Here is a 13,850-nt window from a genome sequence, read left to right as displayed (position 1 = left end):
TACAGATTAATCAATTGAGTACGCTCGACGGGCTAATCCCAGTACTTTCGGTGCGAGTCTGCCTACAAAGTTGATGTTTCTAGATTTGAATTCCGACATGGGATATTTTTGTATGGTGAACACAAAACTAGAACGGAATAAATTATAATTACCTATGTACCAATACGGAATAAAATATTTTATCTATCAAATTTTGGAAGTAACATTTGGGTCATTGAAGGGCTTGAAGGGCCTGACAGGCAGTTGCAGTTGCATAAGCAGTTAAGATAACATGACATAAGAACTTGATTTCACTTGTCAAGCTGTCAGCTTAACATCTTATCAAGTCATAATCGTATAACTTTAGTTAAAGCAAATGACGACAAAAATAGATGATAATTTCATTCAATCTAGTAGTTAAATTTTTTCTACTTTACCTTTTTAAGGGCTCCGTACTCAACCGCTAGTTCTCCTAGACCAAGTGGCAAGCGTAAACGCATGTCCCCAACGTAAAAAAATGTTCCGTATCCAAATGGTGAAAACGGGACCCTTTTACTAAGACTCCACTGGCTGTCTGTTTGTCACGAGGCTGTACTATCACGGTTCATGAGAACCGTGATAGCCAGACAATTGAATTTTTTACAGATGATGCATTTCTGTTGCCGCTATACTATACCTAATAAAAAATACTAAAAACAGAATAAAATATTAAGTGGGGCTCCCGTACAACAAAGGTGTTCTTTTTGCCGTTTTTAGGGTTCCGTAACTCAAAAGGAAAAAACGGAACCCTTATAGGATCACTCGTGCGTCTGTCTGTCCGTCTGTCCGTCTGTCACAGCCTATTTACTCTAAAACTACTGGACCAATTAAGTTGAAATTTGGTACACATATGGAAGTCTGTGACCCAAAGACGGACATGTAATAAAAACAAATGAATTTTAAGCATTGCGGGCTCTTTTAGGGGGAATATGAGATAAATAAAAAACAAAGTTTCGCAAACCATATCGTGTTACATATTAAATGAAAGGGCTTATTTTGAGGATTTCAAATAATTTTTTTTTATAATTTTATATGAAATAGTTTAGAAGTTATTTAAGAAAATAGGCAAAAAATTACCATTCCCCCCCCCCCCCCTTAACTCCGATACTACTGGGTGTAAAATTTTGAAAAAAATACACATAATAGTTCTATACCTCTAGATGACAGGAAAACCTATTAGAAATCTAGAGTCAAGCGCAAGTCGGACTTAAGAAAAAAAAAGTGGTTGGGCTGTTTTAGGGACACAGCCGTAATGGTTTACGTGAAACTCGGTGTGGACAGCATTTGCGAAGGCCGAAGGCCGAGCTACGCGTAGGGCCGAAGGCCCGAAGCATCCCCCAGTAGCTTTTTGAAATGCACGGCCGCCGTGAGCCGGACTTAAGAATAAGAATTGCGGATAAGCTCTATCAGGGCCACAACCGCAATTGATTTACGTGAAACGTGGTGTGGACAGCTAGTGCGAAGGTCGAAGGCCGAGCTCTGCGTTGGGCCGAAGGCCTGAAGCATCCAAGAGAGGTGCGCCTCCACGCAAGGTTGAAGGATGAGCTTTAGGTTAGTGCTCAAACAGAACAAATAATTGGTTTAAGTACGAGTGGTGGGAAAATGCCGATGACAGGGTCGAGTGGAGAAAACGAGGGGAGGCCTTTGCCCAGCAGTGGGACACCAAATTAGGCTAGGGAAAAAAATAGTACGAGTAGCTAAATGAGAAGGCTGAACTGCCGTATATCAGAGGGTCTACCGCGAACACCGAAGTTCACAAATTGCGGAGATTTCTCTTTTACTCCAATGAAACCGTAATTAGAGTGACAGAGTGAGATGCCATCAATTTGCGAACTTCGAACAAAATTAAAGATAGCCCTGTGTGTGGAAAAATTTAATATACAGTTGAATGTACTTATGAACTTCGCTTTGCTCGCTCGTTCGAAAATGTGTGCAGTACGGAACCCTTGGGACGCGAGTTTGACTCGCACTTGACCGGTTTTTTATGTAAGTATGTAATGGTACGGAACCCTTCGTGCTAGTTCAATTCGCATTTGGCCCGTTTTTATTTTTGCACAATAAATTCCAAAATCAACCTGATTTGATGCCAAAGAAAGAGAAAGGTGGCCTAGACGTTAATGACACAAAATCATCGCTATGTTTGACATGTACTAATGCTTTAAGAGTAGATAATTTTAAAACAAAAACTAGAACATATTTATAAGAGATAAGATAACTGACACCTTTCAAGCTCTGTGCCTAACAACTTTCAAGTTTTGCGAAACTTGTCTGTCCCTAATAAAACCTAGACCTAACAGCAGTGTACGTCAAGTGGTAAATCTACAGGCATGGTAGTGCCCCCGTCAAGTCGAGCAAAACAAACAAAGCAGGCACAACTTTACCCACTTTGATCAAAGTCGTTCAGGGCATTTTCGATATCATTCTAAATTCGTTATGTATATTATGGGATCAAAAGGGAATAATTAAACTAAACTAAGTCATATTCTTAATTAAGTACATGTTAATATTGTATTCGATTACCATGATCATAATCTAAAAAATCTAAGGCTAGGCTAGGGTAGGTAGGCTAGAGCAGGCAAAGAAGTTCTTACAAAAATATGTAATAGGTATTATCGCGGCCACTACTATTTCTATGACAGTTGAGTTCTTTGGACCGGCAGATAGGACGGTACTGAATAAATTAATCGACTTGGTTTTACATAAACTCTTAAATCTTATTCAATTAACTGGACTGGTTCTAGAATTTTTATTACCTATGAATCATGAATTGTAATAGAATTCCTATTTGATTTTCAGATTTATGGCAACTTGATGGGCATTTAATGAGTTATTAAATACCTAATTATACGATATAATTAATCAGAAAACCAAAGCACATTGCAGATCAGTCCGAATAAGGATTTTCGCGGTATGTCCTGTGAACTATTTATTTCTACACGATTTAGAAACATAACACACATACACTCGACATGGAATTTTTTACGATAACCGCTAAAATACTATATTTCTGTTTAATACTGTATGCTACGTATATAATTGTAACGTAACAGGAAAGTTGATAACCACTTCTCTATACAAACGCAGTTCACATTTTCCTCTGTGTCTTAAAATTATAGAAAATATTTTTACATAATTTGATATGAATAAACCACAGCTCTCCATTTGAGCAATCTCTTCATCTGACGTTATTCGATGATAAGAGGTCTAGTAGTTCCAAATATAATTATTTTTAATTCGTTCCTATCTCTTATGATAATCAAAAGTTTAAAAAGTCAAACGGAGGGACATAGTTTTAAATACTTAGTTATGGTTAATAGTTAGACATCATATTGTGTAAAAATATTTTCCATAATGTCAATATCTAGAGTGGAAATTAGAGACTACGTTTGTATGGGAAACCGGTCGCTCGCTATCTGCTTAAAAAATACTGCTATTTGAATTTGTACTTATTTAAATTAGTATTTACATAACCTTTAATGCTCAATGGCCAATAATCAGATAACCCACATGATTGATTTAATTTAAATGACCGCTCCAATTTTGAATGGCTAAATTGTTGATGGAATTTGTAGTTCAGATTGATTTATGGCTCGTTGTGAGCGGGTCAGTGACATTGACACTGTTAAAGCGACCTGACCAGCTGGACTGGACATGGACCACTAGGTGGAGGTCACATACGAGCACAGGCATATGCCGGAGGCCGAAATTGTGTCGAGAAAGTGACAATTCGACATTGTTTCTGTTAAACTAGTTATAGCGGAAGCAGTTATAAAGTTGACCCAAAAAATTTTTATTAAGCTATGAGCTTCATCACATATGTTCCTTGAGTAATTCTAAGCATTTCAAGCCTGGGAGGCAATAAGAAATGTGTGTCTACTCGGATTTGTAATGGATTCAAACTTTCAATCCCTTTTTAACCCTGTTAGGGGATGAATTTTACAAAACGCTGAAATTACTTTTCCTGTCTTTTAATAATATCCCCAAATACAAAGATTCAAGTCCCGCGTTCGAAAAATTTTTTGATATCCATACAAACTTTCAACCCCTTTTTCACCACCTTAGGGGATGAATTTTCAAAAACGCTGAAATTAGTTTTCTTTTATTTTAATAATATATCGTTTTACGAAGTTTCAAATTCCTAGCTTAAAATAAAACTTGAACCCCATACAAACTTTCATCCCCTTTTTAACCCTCTTAGGGGTTGAATTTCTCAAAATTGCTTCTCATCTCTTGTACACTTTATAAATGTAGTCTAGTGTGCAAATTTCAACTTTCTATCTTTTGTAGTTTCGGCTCCGGGTAGCAAAAATCTCCAACCAAATTTTTCACCTTTTTACGTTTTTCTTGTAAAATTACTATGAAACTGAAAAAAACAAATATCAGCAATGAATTCTACGTCTTTGGTTTATACGAAAATGATACCAAACTTGCCCTAGTATCCACCAAGATCAGAATAGATCTTTTTTAAAGATGACCGGTGGCGGCCCTCTTTGTACCCCACCCTCCCCCCCACTCTAGGCTAGAAATGCTTAGAATTACTCAAATATCAGATGTGATGAAGCTCATAGCTTAATAAAAAATTTTTGGGTCATGTATGGCAGCGTTACATAACTGACTCCAGTATTAACCTAGGTACCATAATGCTACTTTTGTGAACTGGCAATGTCACCATCGGGCATTCTAGAAGTTTTTTTTTAGTAGCCTATAGTGTGTAAAGGCCTCTCCTGTGTTTCGCCACTCGTCACGGCTTTGTGCATGCTCCCGCCAGTCGCCACAGAATGGGTCCAGGTCGTTTCGCCATCTCATTTTTGGTCTGCCTCTGCCTCAGGTGATCTGCAAGTCTTATGATCGCTTATTTTTCAAAATTGGACATCGAAATATCGCCTATTATAAAAGCCATAACGTTCAAAGGACATCACTTTTTACACTAAACAACAAAAAAAAACCGGTGGGTCCTCTTTCATCCGACTCCCTAATTCGTATTACAATTCGTATTTTTACACAACAGTGATAGTTAGTTTTGAATGTTATGATATTTTGAAATCAATACATCGCACAATAACGACTAAAGTATCGATGAATGGCTTAAATTTACAAAGAGCCGTGCCGTAGGCGTGTGCGGGCGATCGCCGCCCTTACAATTATCGATTTGGTAACCATTTAATAATGTTATTTTTGGCAATTGCCAAGTGCTTATTTAGATTTATCGGTTTAAATTGGTTGCTGTTACAAATCGGATCAGTGTTTTTTTAATGGAGAATCATTACTGCTGGGATCCAAATATACAACTAGGTTGGTTAAATATAATTGCAAACGTCCATACCATAGCCTAATATCATGACCACAGGGCATTCTACAAAAAGATCTACTTTTTTGGGAACGTAACGCGTATGGCCTAAATAACCTGCAGAAATCTGTATTGTATTCTATTGAATATAAAAAAAAATTAAAAGCTTAGTTATCAAACATTATCATGCCAAATATCGGCTTCTTAGCTTTATCAAAAGTGTTGAAAAAATAGCGTAGTACCCGACTCTTTTCTGGAATCCCCCACAGTGATCCATCAGGCGGATATTTGCCCTGAAGCCATTTTATAGGCTTGCCTACATACATACGTCAACTCCGTCGTCGCAAGTGGGTTGTCCCGGAACTATTTAATTGTATTACAGTACGCATAAGCCAGAAATCCGCAAATGGTACTTACCGAACAGTACAACCTCCAATATTTGTTTTGTCAATCATTATGTTATCGTCATTGTAATGTGCAACAGTGCCAACGGTTGATTCTAACTGAGTAGATTCAAATGTCAAATCAATACAAATCTAAGGTCTCGAGCTTTCTTCATCCAGGGTAAGGGCTCATTTAGACGATGCGAGAACTCGCATGCGAGTTTCATTACATTGCGGTTTTTGATCGGTCGGTTGAACTGGACGTAACCGACAGTCCGCAATGTAACTAAAATCGCATGCGAGTTCGCACGCCGTCTAAATCAGCTCTAAAAATATTGAGCCTAATACATTTAAAGTCTTTAAAAAAACCTAAATTCTTCTTACTAGTTGTATATGTAACTTAAGTTCCGAGAATAAAAGCTAGATAGATCGACATGATGGACGGACGACCTTGTTAAAGCCGCCGGAAGACGCTGGATGCGGGTGGCTTCCAACCGGTACGAATGGAGGTCCAAGGGGGAGGCCTATGTTCAGCAGTGGACGTCTTATGGCTGAGATGATGATGATGATGATGATATCGACATTTAGGATAAGGAAAAATTGTTACACTGAATTAGTTACAACCGAGTTTCGTGTATATTAAAACAAAAAAATCACTAATGTAGAATAATATCACGACCAGTGCTGATTATCCAGAGAAATCCATAAATACAAAACCGTGATTGAAGGATTTGGTATGTAGCTTACACTTCCTTCCTCGTTAGATTTACTAACCGGACGCGGTAATTTCAAAACCTTGAAGTCGTTCATAATTAACCTTGAGGATCATTGAAACTTGAAATGACAAAGAAATGTAACATGATTATAATTTAGGTTCACTTCATTCACACAGATCACACTTCTACAAATACATTCACAAGAATTAGCACCAGCATCTTTTTACGAATTATTTGCAAGTTTTTATTAATTAACCTAATTAGAGGCAAATTCAAACTTACATTTTGATGTCAAAATTATGTCATTTTGTTATTAATTATTATAAATATCTGGGAGAGCGAGCTATGCTAAAACATATAAAAACTCAAAAATGCGCGTTTTTCCAGAGAGAAGACCTAGCTAGATCGATTTTTCGCCCCCGAAAACCCCCATATAGAAAATTTCAACGAAATCGTTAGTCGTTTCCGGCGAGTTTCGTGAAATATATATACATATAAATAAATATACAGTATGTGTCTGACCATCGGGCTTTAATTCCAGGGCTTGATTTTACTCGCTAAACTGAGCTACTTTTACTATGGGACCAACCATAAAATCGGGGAAAAATGTATGGCTTTTCCATAGAAAACGTCGACATCTGATCAGCCAAAATGTATGAAAAAGTAAAATTTTCTTTGGGATTTCGGGGTTGGTGCCATAAAAAAAGTAGCTCCGTTTAGGGAGTAGAATCGAGCCCTGGATTTAAAGCCCCATAGTCAGTAACACCCTGTATATACAAAAATTGCTCGTTTAAAGTTATGTCATTTTGTTATCTTTCAGCCGTGCGTTGCTCGCGCCAATATAATGTAGGAATGAACAAAATGTATACCATAATTACCTATGTAAGGGAGCAGTGAGCACTTTTGTAAAAGGCACTTCAGGCTTAAACCTTTCTTTGCTTCAAAAGAATTGTCACTGTTTTGCAAGAGTGGCCGAACACGCATATGTCAATCACGAAGCTATATAATATACCGGGTGTGGCCTGTAACACGAGCAAATAATTAAAACATAGATTGTACACCTCAAACGGTGACACTATTGTTCAACAACTTTTAAAAATTATGAAGTATTTAGACTCCCCATTTTTCATACAAAATAAATATTATCTTCAATGGACGCCATCACCACGCCACTGCCATTGTGATTGACATTGCTTGTCACGCCTTAAACATAACAAAATTAGCAATACATTGCGTCTTAGAATAAACTTTAAAGTGTATTAAAAATCAAACCACAAGTTATTTTTAAAAGTCGCTGAACAATTGTCGGTCAGTATGAGGAATACAACCTACAGTTTAATTTTTTGCTCATATTACAGGCCACATTCGGTATAATACGATACTTTTAATGTTGGTTTATTCGGTAAAAGTAACTCGATGGCCGTGACAAATTTAAAACTCGTTATCATATTCAATAATTTCGTTCAATCGGAAATAGGCATAGGCATATCTGTATGCCCGGTATATGAACGGTACTTATTCAGCTAAAAACATTAGCTACTTGAACAAATGTTTATGTACCTACTAGCTGTTGCCCGCGACTTCGTCCGCGTGGAATCTTATCTTCAACATTTTACATCTTTAGTACAGTTACAGTTTTCATATCCAAGTAATGTTGAAATTAAGTACTTTTCTTTTTTAGCAAGTTGTATGAAGTTTTAAGTCAAGTGATTTTGATGTTGGTTGCTGAAATTACTTTTTTTCTATTCTCATAATAGGATAGGTACCTATACAGAGGCCCTTATACAAAGATTCAAGTTCGGCACTCACAAAATATCTGATCTCCATACAAAATTTCAACCCCTTTCTCACCACCTTGGGGGATGATTTTCAAAAATGCTTGAATTAGTTTTCATGTTTTTTAATGCGGCGGGGACTGGAAAAACACTTGGCTCCAGATATATATGCGGCGGGGACTGGAACAGCAAGCACACACACTGGGGATCAAGATTAGTGACAACCCGCGGCAGAGAACTAAAAAAGTGCATAGACAGACTCAAATTGACCACATTATCATCAGGTGAACCAACATACTGGCCTACAGATTCTAAGAAGTGCCCTGATCTCCTTGACTTTTTCATTGTGAAGGGTTTTTCAAACATATATTTTGAAATGGAGAGCTGCCTCGACTCTTCTTCAGACCACACACCAGTGATAGGGACTTTTAGTTCCACGGCACTTTACAAGGAACAAAACATGGCATTATGCAATCACAAAACTGACTGGACTACATTTACAGACATCCTTAACACAGAGTTAAACCTCAGAATAAGATTAAAATCAGCGGAAGACATAGATGATGCAACATTCTATATTACCAACAAAATTCAAGAAGCTGCATGGTGTTCAACCCCCTACAACAAAACACCCAGTAAGGTTAAAAATATTCCATCGCAAATCCGAGACAAGATACAGGAAAAAAGAAGACTTCGAAGAAAATGGCACCAAAGTAGGCATGTAGAAGATAAAAAAGCACTCAATAGGTCAGCCAGAGAACTAAGAGCATTGATCAAGGAAAACGAAAACTACACACTGCAACAGAAGCTTTTATCTCTAACAGCGACTAAAAGCAATGACTATTCACTATGGAAAATAACAAAACAGTTTAAAAGACCACAAAAACCAATCCCTCCTATAAGAACACAGTCGGGAACGTGGGCCAGAAAAGAAGCAGAAAAAGCAGAAACCTTTGCTTTGCACTTAAGTCATATTTTCACACCTAACACTTCTATGTCCCCAGAAACTGATAAATTAGTGGAAGAATGCATAACAAGTGATCAACAGCTGTCATTACCACTAAAACTAGTGACACCAAATGAAGTATATAACACCATCAGACATTTGGGCAATAAAAAGGCACCTGGCTTTGACCTCATCACTGCAGAAATACTGAAACGCATACCAAGGAAACCAGTTGTATTTTTATGCATGCTCTTCAATGCTATCCTTAGACTGCACTATTACCCTAAACTGTGGAAAGTATCACAAATTTGTATGCTGCCAAAGCCTGGGAAACCACCTACAGAGCCTACTTCATACATACCAATAAGTCTCCTCCCAACGATATCCAAAGTATTTGAAAAAATCTTCCTAAGAAGATTAAAACCCATACTGGAAGTAGAAAACATCATCCCTAATCATCAATTTGGCTTCAGGGAACAACACTCTACAGTCGAACAGGTTCACAGAGTTGTAACAAAGATAAGAAACACACTGGAATGCAAGGAATATTGTGCTGCCGTCTTCCTTGATATCCAGCAATCCTTTGATAAAGTATGGCATGAAGGACTGTTATACAAGTTAAAAACAAGGCTGCCCAACTCATACTACATGGTCCTTAAGTCATACCTACTAGAAAGAAAATTCCAAGTCAAAATTTGGCGAAGAGACATCAAACCTGTATGACATTAAAGCATCAGTCCCACAAGGATCTGTCCTCGGCCCAGTATTATATTCAATCTACACTGCTGACCTGCCGGTCTCCGATGAAGTGATCACAGCAACATATGCGGATGACACAGCTTGTCTTGCAAGTGACAAAAAACCTGAAATTGCATCACAAAAACTACAAACACATTTGAAAAATATTGAACACTGGCTCGAGATCTGGAGGCTCAAACCCAGTGTAACAAAATCTGTCCAAATAACCTTCACACTCCGCAAGGGAGACTGCCCACCAGTGACTATGCGAGGCGAACCCCTTCCTAGCCAAAGCTGCGTCAAATATCTAGGACTCCACCTCGACAGAAGACTTACCTGGGCCAACCACATCAAGATGAAAAGAAAAGAAGCAGATATCAAATGCAGGAACTTATACTGGCTAATTGGAAGACAATCAACTCTAACACTTAACAACAAACTACTCATATACAAATGTATAATAAAACCGATATGGACTTATGGAATACAGCTATGGGGATCAGCCAGCAACTCAAACTTAGAAATACTTCAAAGATTCCAGAACAAAACCCTAAGAAGGATCACGTGTGCCCCATTACTGGTCAGAAATAGTGAAATACATGAATACACAGAAACACCAACAATAAAACAAGAGGTAAACGAATACTGCAAAAAGTACAAGGAAAGACTTCAAAACCACTGCAACGAATTAGCCAGAAACCTGTTAAACGAACAAGACTACACACCGAGGCTAAAAAGATGGCACATCCTAGGGCTAGACCAGAGACAATAAGCCCCCACGTAAACTGGTGATGGTGCTCAGTGGAACACCACCCTAAATAACAACCTAAAAAAAAAAAGAAACAAACCATCTGATTATGGCTAGAACAGCCGATTGCAGATTTAAGTTGAGAAAAAAAAAAAAAATGTTTTTTAATTTAATACCTTTTTTTGCAAAAAGTTCAAGTTCCTAGCTTAAAATTAAATTTACACCCCAAGACGAACTTTCATCCCCTTTTTAACCCCCTTAGGGCTTGAATTTCCAAAAACGTTGCAATTACTTTTTTTGTAATCGGCTAAGTCTTTCTAAGAAGTTTCAAAGCATTTGTAATGGATTCAAACTTTGAACCCCATTTTAACCCTGCTAGGGGATGAATTTTACAAATCGCTGAAAACACTTTTATTGTCATCTAATAATATCCCCAAATACAAAGATTTAAATCCCGCGCTCAAAAAAATGTATGATATCCATACAAACTTTCAACCCCGTTCTCACCACCATAGGAGATGAATTTTCAAAAACGCTGATATTAGTTTTCTTGCATTTTAATTTAAAACGTTTTTACAAAGTTTCAAGTTCCTTGCTTAAAATAAAATTTGCACCCGCAGACGAACTTTCATCCCCTTTTTAGCCCCCTTTGGGGTTGAAATTCCAAAAACGTTGCAATTATTTTTTTTTGTAATCAGCTATTATGCCTTTCTAAGAAGTTTCAAAACCATTTGTAATGGATTCAAACTTTCAACCCCTTTTTAACCATGTTAGGGGATGAAATTTACAAAACGCTGAAATTACTTTTCCTGTCTTCTAATAATATCCCTAAATACAAAGATTCAAGTCCCACACTCGAAAAAATGTTTGATATCCATACAAACTTTCAACCCCTTTTTCACCACCTTAGGGGATGAATTTTCTAAAACGCTGACATTAGTTTTCTTGTTTTTGAATTTGATACGTTTTTACAAAGTTTCAAGTTCCTAGCTTAAAATAAAATTTGCACCCGAAGACGTACTTTCATCCCCTTTTTAACCCCCTTAGGGGTTGAATTTCCCAAAATGTTGCAATCACTTTTTTTTGTAATCGGCTATTATGCCCTTCTAAGAAGTTTCAAAGCATTTGTAATGGATTAAAATTTTTAACCCCTTTTTAACCCTGTTAGGGGATGAATTTTACAAAACGCTGAAATTACTTTTCCTGTCTTCTAATAATATCCCTAAATACAAAGATTCAAGTCCACCACTCGGAAAAAAATTTGATATCCATACAAACTTTCAACCCCTTTTTCACCACCTCAAGGGATGAATTTTCAAAAACGCTGAAATTAGTTTTCTTGTATTTTAATAATATATCTTTTTACGAAGTTTCAAATTCCTAGCTAAAAAGAAAACTTTAACCCCATACTAACTTTCATCCCCTTTTTAACCCCCTTAGGGGTTGAATTTCTCAAAATCACTTCTTACCTCTTGTACACTTTATAAATGCAATCTGGTGTGCAAATTTCAACTTTCTGGCTTTTGTAGTTTCGGCTCTGCGTTGATGAATCAGTCAGTCAGTCAGTCAGGACACTTGCATTTATATATATAGATTTTAAAATTCAAAACTTATAATATGAATGATTATTATATTATTTCGTACCACACTTAGCAACAGTAATAGTACATTACTACAGAGGCCGGGACGAAAGGGGTTGCCGGCCGAAGACATATAGACGGCCGAGCGAAGCGAGGCCGGATAGGTCTGAGCGCGGGCAACCCCATTTCCCGCCGAGGTATGTATAGTGCTTTTCTCAAACATGCAATGAAATAAATAAAATAAAAAATCCACGAAACCCAAGTTTTATTTATAGAAAAAACTAAAAGTAAACTATACCCAAAATATAACCAACACGTACCTATATCATTATCACGCGTATGTTTTACACGAGTCGTGTATTTTTACTACCCGTATATTTTCATGTATCTTTGATTTTTTCGCCTTGTATCCGTCTGACTGTCGTTTTCGTCACATAAGTTTACATAGCCTTTCATGTTGATATCATGTTTCACATACATCGTTGCTTTATGCATGGAGTAAATAAGTATAATTTCCACAGTGTTGACGAATTTGTAGTCAGGTACATTAATTTAAAATATGCCACAAAACTGTTTCTAATAAACTGTAAGCCATTTTTCTTAGTTTCTCAAATAATAAAATTGCCATAAGCATTAAGCAACCATATACATACTTCGTCTTTAACTTGGCGGCAGAGGCCGCAAGTTATTTAAAATCAATTCTGCTTACGCTGCCAATTCCAACACCTACGATTACAATTAATTTCATTATTTCGTCGGAACTCATATTAAAGTAAAAAAAATCAACAACGCACCATAAATCCAATAAAACAGAATGAAATTTTTTCAACTTTACCTCCATAACAATTTAAAAAAAATAACTACGCGTGTTTGAGTAGACCTTTTTACCGCTAACGTTTAGATGAAATATTTTAAATGTTTTTATTTGTGTAGTTAAATTTATAATATAAAATTATTAAATTTGGTTAATAATGTATTATTTATTAAGTTCATGTTGATTTTATACAAATAAAACTGCAAATTATAGCAAACATTGTTTTTTGTTTTTTTTTATAGGCGTAGTGGCAGTGTCATTACGAACCATAAAGCCAATACTGCCTCTAATTTTTTTTTAATGGATGAATGCCACGATGCTGTGTCACAAATATCTGTGAAATGAAAATTAAAAAAGAGGACTTTGCCGGCCTAGGCCTGCAAGATTTGTATGAAATTCCATTAAATACCTTTTGTCCTAGCCGCACCTGAAACGTCATACTTCGCAGCCTATTATAAGGAACATAACATCAATATTTCATTGCATGTTTGAGAAAAATATATTATATTGCCACTATAATTTAATAAAACTAAAAAAAAGATAAAGAAAAATATGAAATTGTAAACGGAGACTTAGATTTTCTAAGAGTGCCGTTCAACTTAAGAATGTACCAATACTTATTACACGACACGACTACCCAAAAAAAGAGTGTATTGCTTTATTATAACTTTTACTGAATAATTTTATGTAGATTTATTTAAATAAAATATTAAAAGTTCTCCCCATTTTGTACAGTACGTAGCCGCAATTATTTTACTTAAGATTTGTTTAGTGGTTTTATAAATTCCTCATTCGATCCGGGGAGAGTTTGGAACAATCGATTGCCTTAAAAATAATGCAATGTA

At 36.5% G+C, this 13,850-nt stretch overlaps 1 protein-coding gene across 1 annotated transcript in view; it reads right to left on the bottom strand.

The window, feature by feature from the left end:
• The window catches only part of LOC134665312 (pre-piRNA 3'-exonuclease trimmer-like), a 301,305-nt gene extending 287,775 nt beyond the window's left edge, over positions 1-13,530 (bottom strand). The window contains exon 1 of the mRNA XM_063522228.1: positions 13,520-13,530. The gene's annotated coding sequence lies outside the window, so the exon portion shown is untranslated. The remainder of the gene's footprint in view (positions 1-13,519) is intronic.
• Positions 13,531-13,850: the final 320 nt, after the last annotated feature.

Source organism: Cydia fagiglandana, chromosome 6 (genome assembly GCF_963556715.1).
Source record: "Cydia fagiglandana chromosome 6, ilCydFagi1.1, whole genome shotgun sequence".
NCBI classification, from domain to species: domain Eukaryota; kingdom Metazoa; phylum Arthropoda; class Insecta; order Lepidoptera; family Tortricidae; genus Cydia; species Cydia fagiglandana.
The sequence above is the reverse complement of the archived record's forward strand: the minus strand, read 5'-3'. Positions and strand labels throughout refer to the sequence as shown.